The 15060-nt window shown below is 41.8% G+C and overlaps 1 protein-coding gene and 1 pseudogene across 1 annotated transcript in view; one reads left to right on the top strand and one right to left on the bottom strand.

Annotated features, from left to right (window-relative positions):
• HS3ST4 (heparan sulfate-glucosamine 3-sulfotransferase 4) overlaps window positions 1-15060 on the top strand; it is a 438327-nt gene that overhangs the window by 368108 nt on the left and 55159 nt on the right. The window lies entirely within an intron of this gene.
• Window positions 973-1330, bottom strand: LOC112614303 (annotated as a pseudogene).

Here is a 15060-nt window from a genome sequence, read left to right as displayed (position 1 = left end):
TCTCCGACCAGATAGAATCTCATGATGGCAAGATGGAACCAGCAACTGTATCTTCAAATTCTCCTATTCAAGTTCCATAGGGAAAAGGGAAAAGAAGCTTGCTTTTTTCATTTTTGTTTTTGTTTTCTCCTAGTGGCTTCTATAAAGGTCAAGATTCACCCTAGTTGGACTGATTTAGGTCATGTGCTCATCATGAAATGAATTATTCTGTGGCCAGGGCAGTGAAATATTCTAGCTAGGCTACATCATGTGTTCCACCATCTGGAGTTGCTGATGGAGTTCTACCTGAAGTATGTGGGCTAAAAATGGAGAAAAAGATGAATGAGCTTTGAGTGGGTAAAACAGCACATGTGCATTATTCAGCCATTAAATTTCTATCTCAGGGCTGCATTCCCTAAGTCCAAATTCAAACCGAATTTCTTCCAACTCAAAGCATTTAGAGAAAGACACTTTGGAATCAGACACAGAGCTGGTTCAACTCTTGGATCCAGTTCTGAGGTGCTGTTTAATGTCCTCTGGGCCTTAGTCTTCTCATCTATAAAACGGGGTAGTCACAACTTTGTCAACAGTGCTTGGCAACATGATTGGGGCACATTAAACTTTAATCAGTGGGAGTCTTGCCTGTTCCTCTCACCTAGATTTCTGCCATGATAACATATTGGGTGCTGTCAATCAAATGAGGACCTACTTTGCCTTACTCATCCATTTTTTATCCCAGGGATGAAACAGTTGTACCTGAACCTTGGCCCAGTGCCTGCATCCTTGCCCACCTTCCTCTGTTTTGGAATCATCTTCATTGCCATGCATCATGGACTATTGGTATAGTTTTTTTTTAATTTTTTTTTGTTTGTTTTTTGTTTAGATATAATTCATTTATTATAAAAGGGAGGCATGAAAATTATTTACATGATGAAAGATTTCAGAGCGTCAATGGAATGCACGAGCTCATGTTGATTTCAATAGTGATCTATTTTAGTCTACATACTTCCCAAGAATGTCACCATCTCTAAATAAGAAATAATTCCTGTCACCTAACACTACTTTGGTGCCTGCATCTTCTGGGAGAAGAACTTTGTCTCCAACTTTCACTGCATATTCTGGCACCAAAGTTGGAGAAGAACTTTATCACCAACTTTCATGCTAACTGTTTGAATCTCTTCAACCTTCACTTTAGAGCCCGATCCAACAGCTACTTCTGTTGCTTGCAATATTTTTTCATGAGATATTTCTGGAAGCATATGCCTCCTTTGGTTACAGTTTCAGCTGCTTTCCTTTTAACCAATACTTGGTCAAAGAGCAGAATGAACTTTCTAAATGCTTGCCCTGCCATGATTCCTGCTGTTGAGGCTCATACTTTGCTCTCATGCTGCTGATGCCAGGACACTCTGGTGTCCTGTGCTGGGCTCATCGCATGAATCTCTCCATACTTCCCAGAGTTCCTGGGAAAGTCTGACTTTCTCTTGTAACCCAGAGCTGGATCTAAGCATTTCTATCATCTCCAGCATCTTCCCCAACCCCTTCCATTGGTTGAATTATATCCTCTGTCTGTTCCCTGTCTGTCCTATCTGTTTTCAGCTAATGAGACCATGCTCAGCCTTGTCATGGATGTGTGATAAGGAGAAAATGAGTCTGGGCACGGTAGTTTACACCTGTAATCCCAGCACTTTGGGAGGCTGAGGTGAGAGAATCACTTGAAGCCAGAAGCTTGAGGCCAGCGTGGGCAACATAGTGAGACCTTGTCTCTACTGAAAAAACAAAACAAAACAAAAACATTAAAAATTAGCTAGGTGTGGTGGTGCACACCTATAGTCCTAGCTACTTGGGAGGTTTGGTGGGAGGAGTGCTTGAGCCCAGGAGTTTGAGGCTGCAGTGAGCTATGTTTGCACCACTGCACTCTAGCCTGGGTGACAGAGGAAGACCCTGTCTCTTAAAAAAATAAAGAAAGAAAATGGGTAGGGGAGATGCTCACAGAACCATATTAAGCTAAGTTGGCAAGCATGTTAAAGGGCATCTGATACAACCTTTCTCTTGTGTGGAACATCCTAGCTGATTGCATGGGCTGGGGACACAGAGTGTTGTTTGGATGCCAGTCATGAACCTCCAGATGCCATAAAGCCGTGGGTAACTAGTAAACTCCAGTAAATTAGGACATTCATGTTGATAATTAACATCCTCTACTCCCTCAGGGAGATAACTAAAACACTGTCAGGATCCACTTTCTCGAGGAAATGGCCTTAAATTAGATCTTAGGGAGTCGATTAGGTTCACGACTAAAATATATAAGAAGCTAGGTAGGTAACATAAACGAGTAAATGGGGCCATTGTCCACCTATGTGCTGTCTGCGTGGTAGGGACTATGGTGAGCCAGACAGCACAGACCTTCTTTAAGAAAGCAGCCATTGTTCATCTCTCTCCAATAGATGTCATATAGGAGGGAATGCCCAATGTAGCCAAATCTTCCACCCTTGCAAGAGATGATGGAAATCTTTTAAACTAAACTTGGTTTTTAAATGTTAGTTACCTTTAATCCCTATCCAAAAAAAAAAAGTTTCCAATGCTGTCTTAATGTTTAGCAAGGTGCTTAGGGTATAGAGGGCAGAACGGAGGCTTGCTAGGTGTGGGGTAGACCACCAGCAAAGTCCCAGAGGGAGGACTGAGCATCGTGCAGGAGCCAGAGTGAAGCATGTAGATGTCACGGAAGATTTAGGGACTGGTAGGAAAAACACAGGGTACATAGGACCAGATTAAGGGGAAACTTGAAGTCAGCCAGAGTAGTTCAGATAGCATTTATAGTGGAGGCCAGGACTGGGAAGGCTTAGAAGCAGAGGCAGGAGCTAGAATTGTAGTCTTTTTTTTTTTTTTTTAGATGGAGTTTCGCTCTGGTTGCCCAGGCTGAAGTGCAATGGCGTGATCTTGGCTCACTGCAACCTCCGCCTCCCGGGTTCAAGTGATTCAGCCTCTCCTGTAGCTGGGATCACAGGCATGCGCCACCACACCAGGCTGATTTTGTATTTTTATTGGAGACGAGATTTCCTATATTCGTCAGGTTGGTCTCGAACTCCCAACCTCAGGTGATTCACCTGCTGCAGCCTCCCAAAGAGTTGGGATTACAGGCGTGAGCTACCATGCCCAGCAGCATTGTAGTCTTAATTATGTGGCTATTCATACCATGATCACCAGTAAAGTGAATCTGAGGTTGAATTAAAATACATTCCAGATGGTATCTCGTTGTGGCTTTGATTTACATTTCGTAATGATCAATGATGTTGAGCTTTTATTCGTATGATTCTTCAAAGACCTAAAGGCAGAAATACCATTTGACCCAACAATCCCATTACTGTATATATATCCAAAGAAACATAAAACATACTATTATAAAGACACATGCATGCATATATTCATTGCAGCACTATTTGCAATAGCAAAGACATGGAATCAACCTGAATGCCCATCAATGATAGACTGCATAAAGAAAATGTGGTACATATACACCATAGAATACTATGCAGCCATATAAAAGAATGAGGTCATGTCCTTTGCTAGGACTTGGATGGAGCTACAGGCCATTATCACTAGCAAACTAACACAGGACAGAAAACCAAATACCACATGTTCTCACTCATAAGTGGGAGCTAAATGATGAAAACATATGGACACATACAGGGGAATGACATACACTGAGGCCTTTCAGAGTCTGGAGGGTGGGAGGAGGGAGAGGATAAGGAAAAATAAGTAATGGGTACTGGGCTTAATAAATGGGTGATGAAATAATCTGTACAACAGATCTGCATGACACATATTTACCTTTGTAACAAACCTGCACTTGTACCCCTGAACTCAAAATAAAAATTAAAAAAAAGATAAAAATAAAATGTGGTCCAGTAAGGTTGGACAGTCAGCATAGAGTAAACCACAAAGTAAGAGATAAAGAGGGAGAGGAGGCAAAATGATTCACATGAATTTCAACATTTATTGAGAATTCTTAGTTTCTAAGCTCTGTACACCAGCCTAGTCACAGGAGATTGAATATAAGTAAGAAATGAATCACACCTTAGACTACTGACAAGCTAGATGGAGAAGTTCAGATAGAGGAAAATTAGAGATCAAGTGCCAAAACCTTGCACTGGCTTCTTAGTTGTGATAGAAAAGAGCAAAACAGGACGACAAAATAATTGCACATCACATATACATTAATAAGACACATGTCTGTCCATTTTTATGACATTATGTTACTCAAAAGAGGTGGACATGAGATCCATGCAGCTGCCCATTGTATGATATGCCATATCTTTACAATCTCATAGAGAAGAGTGGTCTTCACTATGAACCCTAAAATGCAAGGCACGAGTAAGACAACTCAATAGGAGACTTGCTTTGTAAGTGATTTGCTTAGGACGTGAACACCTGTATGTGGGGTAAAAGCAGAGATGGTTAAGAGTTTTTACAAACAATACAAGGGGTGTGAGCTAATTATTAGATAAAGGAAGTCCTACATGTCTATCATATAAAACTTATTTTTCTTGGCCCAAAATTTTTAAGAAGGAATTTGTAAAGAGGTGGGAGGAACAGTATTCTCTTGCAAGAGAGATGGAACATTTTAATGATGTTCTTGAGAGCAAGACTATTATCACTGCATCATTTTGTACTATCTGTTATTTGAGGAAATGAAACATTCTACATAAGAAATGAACAAAGGCGAAAAGTTTTAATCTGTTCCCTGGTCAGTCCCTTCCTTCTTCTTTCCTTCTCTCCCTCTCTTTCTTTTCTTCCTCTTTCCATCTACTCGTTCTCTGAGCATCTGCAAGAAACCTGGGTGACTTCCAACACAAACCTGTCGCTTACGTAAATGAGACTCACCAACAGCAGCTGCAGTGTTGAGACACTCGAAAGGTTAATTACAGAAAGGCAGTGTGCACTTGCAGAAGAGCAGGTAGAATAAAGTGCTGAATTTCTCCCGCCTAATTGGCACCGCAGAATTCCACACGATTTCCTGCATCTCACTTTAGAATGAGAGCCTCACTCTACATTCTTTCTATGACCAAAGGAAGGAGATCCCTTTGCAGTATGCAATGCTCAGGGACATCTGTTCTGTGGACATCAGTTCTATATATGGAATGAATTCCTGTGGGGTTGTGTAGGCATCAGCAAATTTTATGTAGTAAATAATCATTGGCAGGGTCTGTGCCGTGGAACAGGACTGCAGATACAGATAGAGTCATATGAGGACTCCCAGGAGCTAGATCAGGTGGGAAGGTTCTTGTAAGTGCATGGGAATTTGAGAGGTAGAGGGGATTAAGCACCATTTTTTAGGCTGCACTGGTTGCCCAGAGGGGTAGTTTGTCCCTCATCATCTCTACTTAACAACATTTCCACGTACCCTCCAAACAAAATGCAATTGAAATAAAAATAAAATATCTAAACATGCTTCCTGTGCAAATATTATTTTCAAAGTCTCCAGCCCTGAGTCCAACAAAATAGCTGCTTCCAACCACCTCCTAGAGAGAAGTTCTGAATCAGCATTGATTTGCTGCCCCTCCTCATTTTGAATGCATCATTCTGAGCACTAAAATAATAGTGTCATCCATTGGTCCCCTTCTCTGCTAGGTCGTGTCCCAAGGGAGATGACTGAAAACAATTTGGAGCCAAAGATATTTGGGCGTAACTTTTCTCTGCCACTAATTGAGTTTGTGACCCTAAGTATGGTATTCCCTCCCCTCCTTCCCAGCCACCCCTGTGCCACCTCACTGATTCTGTTTTCTCTTTCTTAACTTGGGAAAATGAAATTGTCCTCCCAGGGTTGATGTTAAATAAAAAGTCAAGAAAAATTGCTGCTGGCACTAACCAATAATTAGGGAAGTTCAGCTTTATTCACATCTCCAGAAAAGAAAACATCCCTGATATGGTTTGGCTGTGTCCCTACCCAAATCTGGAATTGTAGCTCCCATTATTCCCAGGTGTCATGGGAAGGACCTGGTGGGAGGTAATTGAATCATGAGGGTGGGTCTTTCCCATGCTGTTCTCATGGTAGTGAATCTGATGGTTTTATAAAGGGCACAAAATCTGATGGTTTTTTAAAGGGCAGTTCCCCTACACATGGTCTCGCTTGCCTGCCTGCCACCATGTAAGACGTGACTTTGCTCCTTCTTTGCCTTCCACCCTGATTGTGAGGCCTTCCAAACTGTGTGGAACTGTGAGTCACAATTGAAGCTCTTTCCTTTATGAATTACCCAGTCTTGGCTATGTCTTCATTAGCAGCATTAGAACAGACTAGTGTAATCCTGGAATAGACTTAAACTGTGCTTCACTTTCAAATATTCAAACTCTGTACAACTTGAATGCACATACTTTGCATATCTACCTCTATAACCCTTCAGCATGTATTCCAAAGGTGTATTTTCCTCCTCCTCCTAATTCATATTTACTGAGTACTTACTGGGGACAGACATTATTCTAATCAGTCCACACAGATTAACCCAGTCCCCTGAGGAAGGCATTGCCACATTCAGTGACCCAAAGATGCCATCAGTTGTAGGACACAAAACTATTTTATATTTGACTGTGACATGACATCAGTGATGTGGTACACCAAATGTCAGCTATATTAAAAAGTTAAACGTAGATCTTAGGATCAATAAAATAGAATAATATTCTAGCCTCATTTTACAGGTGAGGGTTCTGAGCACCATAGACATCAGGGGACTTCCCCAAATTTACATAACCACTCAGAGTGTGAAAGAAAATGTGAACCTAAGCCATCTGACTTTGAAGTCCACACTTTTAATCACCTCCCTAAACTTCCCCTCTCCATTGAGTAGGTGAATGAACATTTCAGGCAATTTCATCTCCGACCTCAATTATATGCCCTTTGGGGCTCAAGTGGTCGCTTGACTTTTCAGTTTTAAAGGAAGGGATTGAAATTAAAGAACAAGTACAAAATCCTGAAAATACATCCTTGGAAACTGTATCTAGCATACGAGATGTATTTTGGCCTTTTTTGATACTCTTTTGCTCTCTGGAAGCCAAATGCCTTTTAATATGTAGGTGAATTGTTTCATTTTTGCATTCCAACTTATGTGTATGATTTCAAGGGTGTTTTATATGTAAATGTTGGCATCTTGATACAATGTTTGCAAAAATGACCCCAATTCTCCACTTCTGCCAATATCTACATTCTTTATTTATGTATTTTGTTTGAGACGGGGTGTTACTGTGTCACCCAGGCTGGAGTGCAGTGACTCAGTCACAACTCACTGCAGCCTCAACCTCCTGGGTTCCAGTGATCCTTCTGCTTCAGCCTCCAGGGTAGCTGGGACTACAGGCACAGGCCACCATGACCAGCTAATTTTCGTATTTATTTGTAGAGACAGAGTTTCTCCATGTTGCCCAGACTGGTCTCAAACTCCTGGGCTCAAGTGATCGAACTGCCTCAGCCTCCCAAAGTGCTGGAATTACAGGCATGAGCCACTGCACCCAGCCCACATTCTTTAAAATAGGATGTTGCAGCCTATCCCAACAAGAAATGGTGTCTGTTTCTATACCTTGCAAATCTGGGCTGGCTGTGTTCCTTGCTTTAGCAAATAGAAGGTGGTGGAAGTGATCACTTACCAGTTCTGAGCCCAGGTACCAAGGGTTCTTCTGAGCCTAGGCACCAAGGGATCTTCTGAGATTTGGCTTTGTTTTGGAACCTTGCTCCTCCATAAAAGCACATCCAGGGTAACCTGCTGGAGGATGAAAGGCTACATGGAACAAAGTGAAGTAATCGCGGTTGATGCCTTCTTATAGTGGCCAGCTCCCAGCTGCAGACATCAGAACAAGCCCAGCTGAAATCCTATGAGCATAGCCCAGCTAATATAACCTGTACTTGGCACAGTTCAGCAAAACTTCCCAGCCAGCCCACAGACTCATAAGATAAATAAATGGCTATTGTTTACAGCCACTAAGTTTTCAGACTGTATGTTATACAGCGTCTTAGAGCTTTGGCATCCAAACAAAATGATGGAACAGCTCTTGGGTAATGTAAAAATTTCCTGGATGATCGTTCACCGTAGAAGGATGCTTTACATGTACTTTTGCATTGAAAACTTCCCTATTGAAACAACTCCATTTTCTGTATATCCAGTTGCTATAGCAACCTGATACTTTTGTTCTCTGCTCTGGTCTTCCTGATCATATCACTTTGCAGTTAGTCAACATGATGTTGGAACCTTGGTTGTTATGGTAACCTGGGACCATTTTTTTAAAAATGCATTCCATTGACATTGTTTTTGAGGAGACCTGCGATTTAGTCTCCTACTCATCTGGAGAAACCTGTGGTACAGAGCAGAAAGCATTTCAGGAAATGCTCCTCTAGGGAGAAATTCTTCATTAAAGCCTCCTTCCAGAAACCTCAGACATTCTGTGCTTTTATGAATTTTTCCTATATAAATGTCTCTCAGAATTTTGGCAAATTGCAAAGTATGTTTTAAAAAGTCCTAAAAGAGCCTGAATTGCTAATAGAAAACATGTGTAGCTGAATTGTCATTAATTATGCATGAAGCCCCATAGGCGTCCCTACATGGAGCTCCACAAACCCTGTAGAAGAAATTCTTTGTGGTGCGAGGAGGGAGCACATAAAACAGAACCCACTATGAAAACATCCCCGGGAGGAGGTGAGGGGTGAGGGAGAAAGGGGTCAGATTTGGAAGATGATGGGGAAGCAGCTGTGGAAATTGGGAGTTCGGGGGTTGCGGGGTTGTGGCAAAAAGTGCTGTTTTAGGACTGAAGATGGAGGACAGGAAGCAAGGGGTTGAGGAATCTAAGTCCAAAGCAGACTCCAGAGGGAAAAAGAAGTATTTTGGCGCTTCGACGCATCTCAATTTTTGAGAAGTTCAGGGCACTTGCATTTTCTGAGGCTTTTGTTATATTAAAAAATCATGACATGGCAAAACAAGGTTATAAAATGGTGGCATCTGTCCACTGCTTACATTTAATGCTTTTCCTAATAAAAAATGCGATGCAATATAGTCACACTGTTTACATGATGATTAGAAGATTTATTTTAAAATACATGCATTAGTCACACACCAAAGGCCGGTTGCAAGACTCAAGTGTGAGGCTGTAGGACGCACCAGGGCTGGAACCAAAACGAGGAAAGTGAAGCTCCTAGGGTATAACATTGAAGGGGGCTCTCACTTACTCTCAGGATCACGCTTCTTTCAATTTTGTATCCTAGGTGCTTCACTTCCCTCACCCTAGTCCCTCCCCTGGAATGCACCTTTTCTTCTACCTGTCATGTTAGCATATAACTAAGTGCATCACCGCATTTGGAACACTCATGAGAGGTCTCAAATTGGAGCCAACTGGAAGTGCATGACTTGGGCCAAACGACTCTCCCATCTCCTCCTCCGATGGGCCCTTCACATCTATGAAGTAGCCTTTCCCTATCTTTGGATTTTGATGCAGCTGAAGGAAGGATCATTACACATGAAGGGGAGAACAGTTTGAGAAAGTCAGCACAAAGTCATGTAAAACTTTGGCGCCAGGAAGCTTGGGTTCTGGATCCACAGGGGCCACTCACATGCTGTGTGGCCTTCAGCAAATGCCTTTCCTTTCTGGGCCTCTGTGTTCTCCTCTCTCAGAAAACATTTGAATGAACTATTTCTTAAGCTTATTCTGATTCAGACTCCTTAGGGTTCTACATGAGGGGGTCTTAACTTTTAGGAGAGCAAGGCAATCTAGAAGAACGATGTTCCATCTTCCACCTGCCATCTGGAATTGTGTACTCTGGCGGATGAGCTGGTGATAGCTTTGGTGTGGGACACAGGGCATCAGAATTGGTACCAAGCATCAGACTAGGAATCTCTAGAGCCCTGTGATTGGCAGGGATATATACATGGTGGTGGTCTGAGTCTTAGAAATTTAAGATGGTACCTAAAACAGAGTAACATCCCATTATTATACACGAGAGTCAGTACAGTGCACTGGCTAAAGGTGTGTTTTTGCACCCCAGACAACTCTTTAGAAATATTTTTCTTTGGTATTTTAGGTTGTCTTTAGATAGACAATCAGTTTTTATATTTCTTATTTTGTGGTTATCACACTTTAAAATCTTTGAATTATTTTTTTGTGTAGAGTGTGTATTTTACGATAAGATCCTAGAATAGTAATGTAACACTAGTGCTTTGTCCTATAACTTTTCCATGGAAACAAGACATTTAGTTTGAAGAAAATCAGAAAAATTTAGAAAATTCTCATTGTCTAGTTACTAAGAGACACTTTCAAGATCATTGAGTTTGGTGATTCTGATGACTTGTTCGCATTAAGCAAAAAGTTGTTCATTGTAGTAGAAAAGTAAATCTCCACAAAAAAATAAATCTACTTAGGTAAAGCATCTTTTAAAAAGAGAAGAGAGCATGTTTATGAAATGGGGCAAATATGATGAATTATCTAATGAGCTTAAATGAGTTAATACATGACACGACTTACTACAGTGTCTAGCACGTAGTAAACAGCATTACCATTCTTGCTATTTTTAAGTTTCTTTAATCAACAAACATTTATTGAGCATTTCCTCTATGCCTGGCGATGTGCTGAGCATGTTAGATGCACCATTTTATGTCCACTTCACAGCAACCTTTAGAAAGAATGCAGCCCCCTCTTACAGGGACATTGGATACTAGTGTCAATGCTGAGGTTGAAATTTGTGTAGTCAGAATTACTCTTGAAAACTTTTTAAGATTAGGCAAATTTGGAGATCTATCATGCTTCGAGAGTTCAGACCTTTTTTTTTTTTTTTTTTTTTTTTGTGTGTGTGTGATAAGGTCTCACTCTGCTACCAAGGCTGGAGTGCAGTGACATGTTCTTGGCTCACTATAGCCTTGACCTCCCAGTCTCAGGTGACCCTCCCACCATAGCCCCCCAACTAGCTGGGACTCCAGGTGTGCCATCATGCCTGGCTAATTTTTTGTATTTTGGTAGAGACAGGGTCTCACTATGTTGCCCAGGCTGGTCTCAAACTCCTGGGCTCAAGTGATCCTCCTTCCTCAGCCTCCCAAAGTGTTGGCATTATAGGCGTGAGCCACCGGGCCTGGTCAGAACTTTTACTCTTAACATCTAAATATGTTTACAGCATCAAACACACTGTAGGTATCATTACATTTGTTTGCTATTCTGTCACAGAGATAGTGTGGTGCTGGGGATATGGTACCACATATCCTGGGTTTGAATTTGGTTTCTGACAGTTGCTACCCATGTCACTTTTGGGTGGAAGACTTACTGCTTCTAGTTCCTGAGTGTCTAGTTTTCTCTACCTCTCGGGTTACCACAGGACTGAATAAGACAAAGCATAATTCTTTATGTTGTAAGCTCCAATGTGCTACTTGAATATTACTATAAAATTACAGCAATTGGTAGAGAAGTCCATGTTTGTGCCATCAAGACCTTGCATTATTTTTCCAGGTTTGATTGTTCTTACTGAGTATGTTAGTAATCCCCCTCAGCCTTCCGGTTTCTGAACAAAAAGCCTTCTGCTTTCGTGAAAGAGCATTTCCAAACAGCTCCCGCCGCGTCCCACATCATTATACTCAGGACCCTCTGAGGCCAGGAAACCTGTAGCTTCCCCACAGCTTTTGGCAGTGTTTCCCTTTTATCTTCCAAAATGAAAATTCTGCTGTAAGTTTCACATAAGATACAGTTGTCTGACTAAACCATTCACAAACATTGTTTTTTTTTTTCTGTTTCTTATGGCTGGAAAAGCTTAATATGTTTCCAGCCTTCTTTGCAAACTAGGTAGGGACCTTGTGGCATGTTCTGGATGTTGAGAGGTGAGCAGACATTTGTTGGGGGCTGGGAATGTTTTTGACTTCTTGATAAAGAGATGTAAAGGGCCAATGCCACTTGCATCTATCCCTCCTTCTTCTTGTTTTGAATGTTGCTGTGATGTCTGGAGCTGGAGCATCCATCTGGCAGTGAGTGATAGGTACCAAAGACAAAAGCCAACATACTACAAATGATGGAATGGGAAAGAGAAAGAGGCTGGTTCCCTATAATACATTGTTTATTCACCGAATATTTTCCTATCATTCTTAGTGTGTCCTATCATTATATATATTCCTTAATATATCCCTATCATTCTTAGCATTTTTTTATGTTTGGCATCCATTCAAACAAAGCCTTATCTCCCAGGCTTGACACACAATGCAGTGTATTACCTGGCCACTCTGACTTTCTAATTTTATCTCCTGCCTGCTTTCCTGTAACTACCATGTTCTCCATATATATGAATGCACATGTCCCGACTCTGAGCTTCAAGCAGCTTTTCACTTTGGGGGATGTCGGTCCCTGTTTTCTTTGTCTGACTAAATTTTACTTTAGGACTCACATCAGCAGGGCATGGTGGCTCACACCTATAATCCCAGCACTTTGAGAGGCCGAGGCGGGCAGATCGTGAGGTCAAGAGATCGAGACCAGCCTGGCCAACATGGTGAAACCCTGTCTCTACTAAAAATACAAAAATTAGCTGGGCATGGTGGCATGCGCGTGTAGTCCCAGCTACTTGGGAGGCTGAGGCAGGAGAATCGCTTGAACCCGGGAGGCAGAGGTTTCAGTGAGCCGAGATGGTACCAATGCACTCCAGCCTGGCGACAGAGCGAGACTCCATCTCAAAAAACAGACTCATACCTAGTGTCATTAAGTTCAGAAAACTCTTCCAGACCAACCCTCTTCCTGACTCTCTCTCCTGCAATATGGGCCAGCCAACCTCCTGGGCGGTTGCAAAGCACCCATTCATATCTCCCATAATACTCAGAGCACTCTATGAGCATCATTAACAAGTCTCTTTCTCTGATTAGGTAGTAATTACCTGAAAACAGGGGCAATGCTGTATTTCTAGCAGTCAATGTGGAGCCAATCCAATAATCAATGCTCAAGAAAGGTTTGTTGAAATGATGAATGAATAACAGAGTATTTTCCATTGGAATTTGTAATTTCTAGTTATGAATCTAACAGGTGCCATGCATACCTCATTGCAGGATGTGGTCTTTTGTAGTTTTCTACAAATAGTCTGTACACTTTGGGGAACGTGACAGTAAACTGGATAGAAGTGCTCAGGGAATAATATATCATGAGCCTTACATCCTTTTCTCTGCTGGCTGGGGTATAAATATGCTTGGAATCTGTTTTTCTTAAATACATTGCCTGATACATTCCCAAAGAGCATTCCTGTGATTCTCAAACGCCTCAATTATTCATCCACGCCAGCCTGGTTTTTCAGTACTAGAAAGAATACATGATCTTCTGCAATATTGGACATTCCCTTCTTTGACATAATTTTCAATATCTTAAACTTGGTTAGTCTCAGCATTCCTCCTTGGGATGTCTATGAAGCTTATATATTGTCAACTACAAATTTAATAGTTCGTCCCTAGCCTTTGTTTTCTGAGTATAATCCATTTCTCCATCAGTGACACACAGAAAAAAGAAAAAAGAACTCTCTTCAACCTTCACCACTAGTCAGTCCCAGACCAGCCAATTTTATGGGTCTACTTTAAATTATTGCACCTTCTTAGAATTCTTGGTTTTATTGGCGGCTATGGCTTGAGCATACAAGCTTTGTTAAAGTACAACGCACTTGCAGGTACAGACGATAAACGAAGGGCAGGAATAACATGAGAGAGAGGCATAACGTGCTTGTAGCTGTGTGGGTTCAATGTGGAGGGAGACAGGCATCCTGGCAATTCGGTAGGAGCACAGTATTTAGGTTAACTTGGCTAAAGCAGTGACTTTGAGTGGACTCAAACCACCCAGCTGATTGAGCTAGACTTGCTGTGCCTGAATGATCACATTCAGGTAGGCTGAGTTGTTGGCATTAATTGAAGTGTTGTTCTAGAGTGTCTTAGGCTCATTATTACTACAATAATGCCTGCAGTGAAAAGAGTGGGATTGGGAGAAACTACGCCAGCCAATGAGCATAAGGTGGGGGATAAGGGTTGGGAGCTAAGGAAGCATAGTGATTAAAACATAGACTTTAGAATTAGAACAATTTTTGGTTCTTCCACTCACTAGCTGGATAGATTTGGTTAGCTGGGAAAGAAACTAGCAGTTTCTTCATCTCTAAACTGGGAAAATCCTGCCATGAGGATGAATTGAAGTAACAAGAATTATACCTCAATTGATAGCAGCTACTGGGGTATGAGGATGGTAGGAAACAGAACTAGCCACTGCTTGTAAGGGTTCATAGAGTAGGCACTCTGAATTCCTTAGAAATTGTTCACAGTGGTTGAGGATTCATACATTCATGCACATTTTCTTTCAGCCACAATGGCCACTTTGTGATTTGCTAAATCTCTCTTTACCAAATACAGGTGCCTCAGAATCTTGACATTACTATTCTCTTTTCTGGGAACATTTTTTGTCTTGATGTTGCGGCTAGCCAGTGCTGCGTAACAAAATGTCCCAAAGCTTTATGATTCAGAACAACACTGATATATTATTCCACATGTCTCTGTGGAGCGGCTCTTCTGTTCTACTTACCTGGGTTCATTCATGCAGCTACAGTCCTCCCACAGTCCATGGTGCTTCACTCACTTATCTGGACACTGTGCCAGTTGTTCACTGGGACACCTCAGTCTCTTTGCATCATGGTGGTCCTGGGGTTCCAAGATGGTGAATAAAAGCAGGAACTGCAAGGCCATTTAGGGCCCAGGGTCAGAGACTGGCACAAAACCATTCTCCTGCATTTTACTGGTCATGATTACTTTATGTGACATTGCTTTGATCAGTAGCAAACCCAGATTCAAGGAGACAGGGAAATAGGCCCCACCTCTTGGGAGGAACAGCCGCATCATGTTGATAACAGTTTATGGTATCTGGAGATCAGCATGGCTCTCTGCCCCTGTCTTTCAGCTCCTGATCACCTTTTACAATAGGCTGTATTGCCGTCATGCCTTCTTGTAGGAGCAAAAGTTAACCCCTTGTTCCACTGTGCTTATTAAGCGCTTATTGCCACCTGACATGTTATACATTTATTTGTGTTTATTTTCTTGTCAGTCCCCTTTTGGAATGTCAGCTCCATGAAAGCAGAAA

The sequence above is a fragment of the Theropithecus gelada genome, chromosome 20 (assembly GCF_003255815.1).
Source record: "Theropithecus gelada isolate Dixy chromosome 20, Tgel_1.0, whole genome shotgun sequence".
NCBI lineage: Eukaryota > Metazoa > Chordata > Mammalia > Primates > Cercopithecidae > Theropithecus > Theropithecus gelada.
Note: the sequence above shows the minus strand (reverse complement) of the source record. Positions and strands in the feature narration are given on the sequence as shown.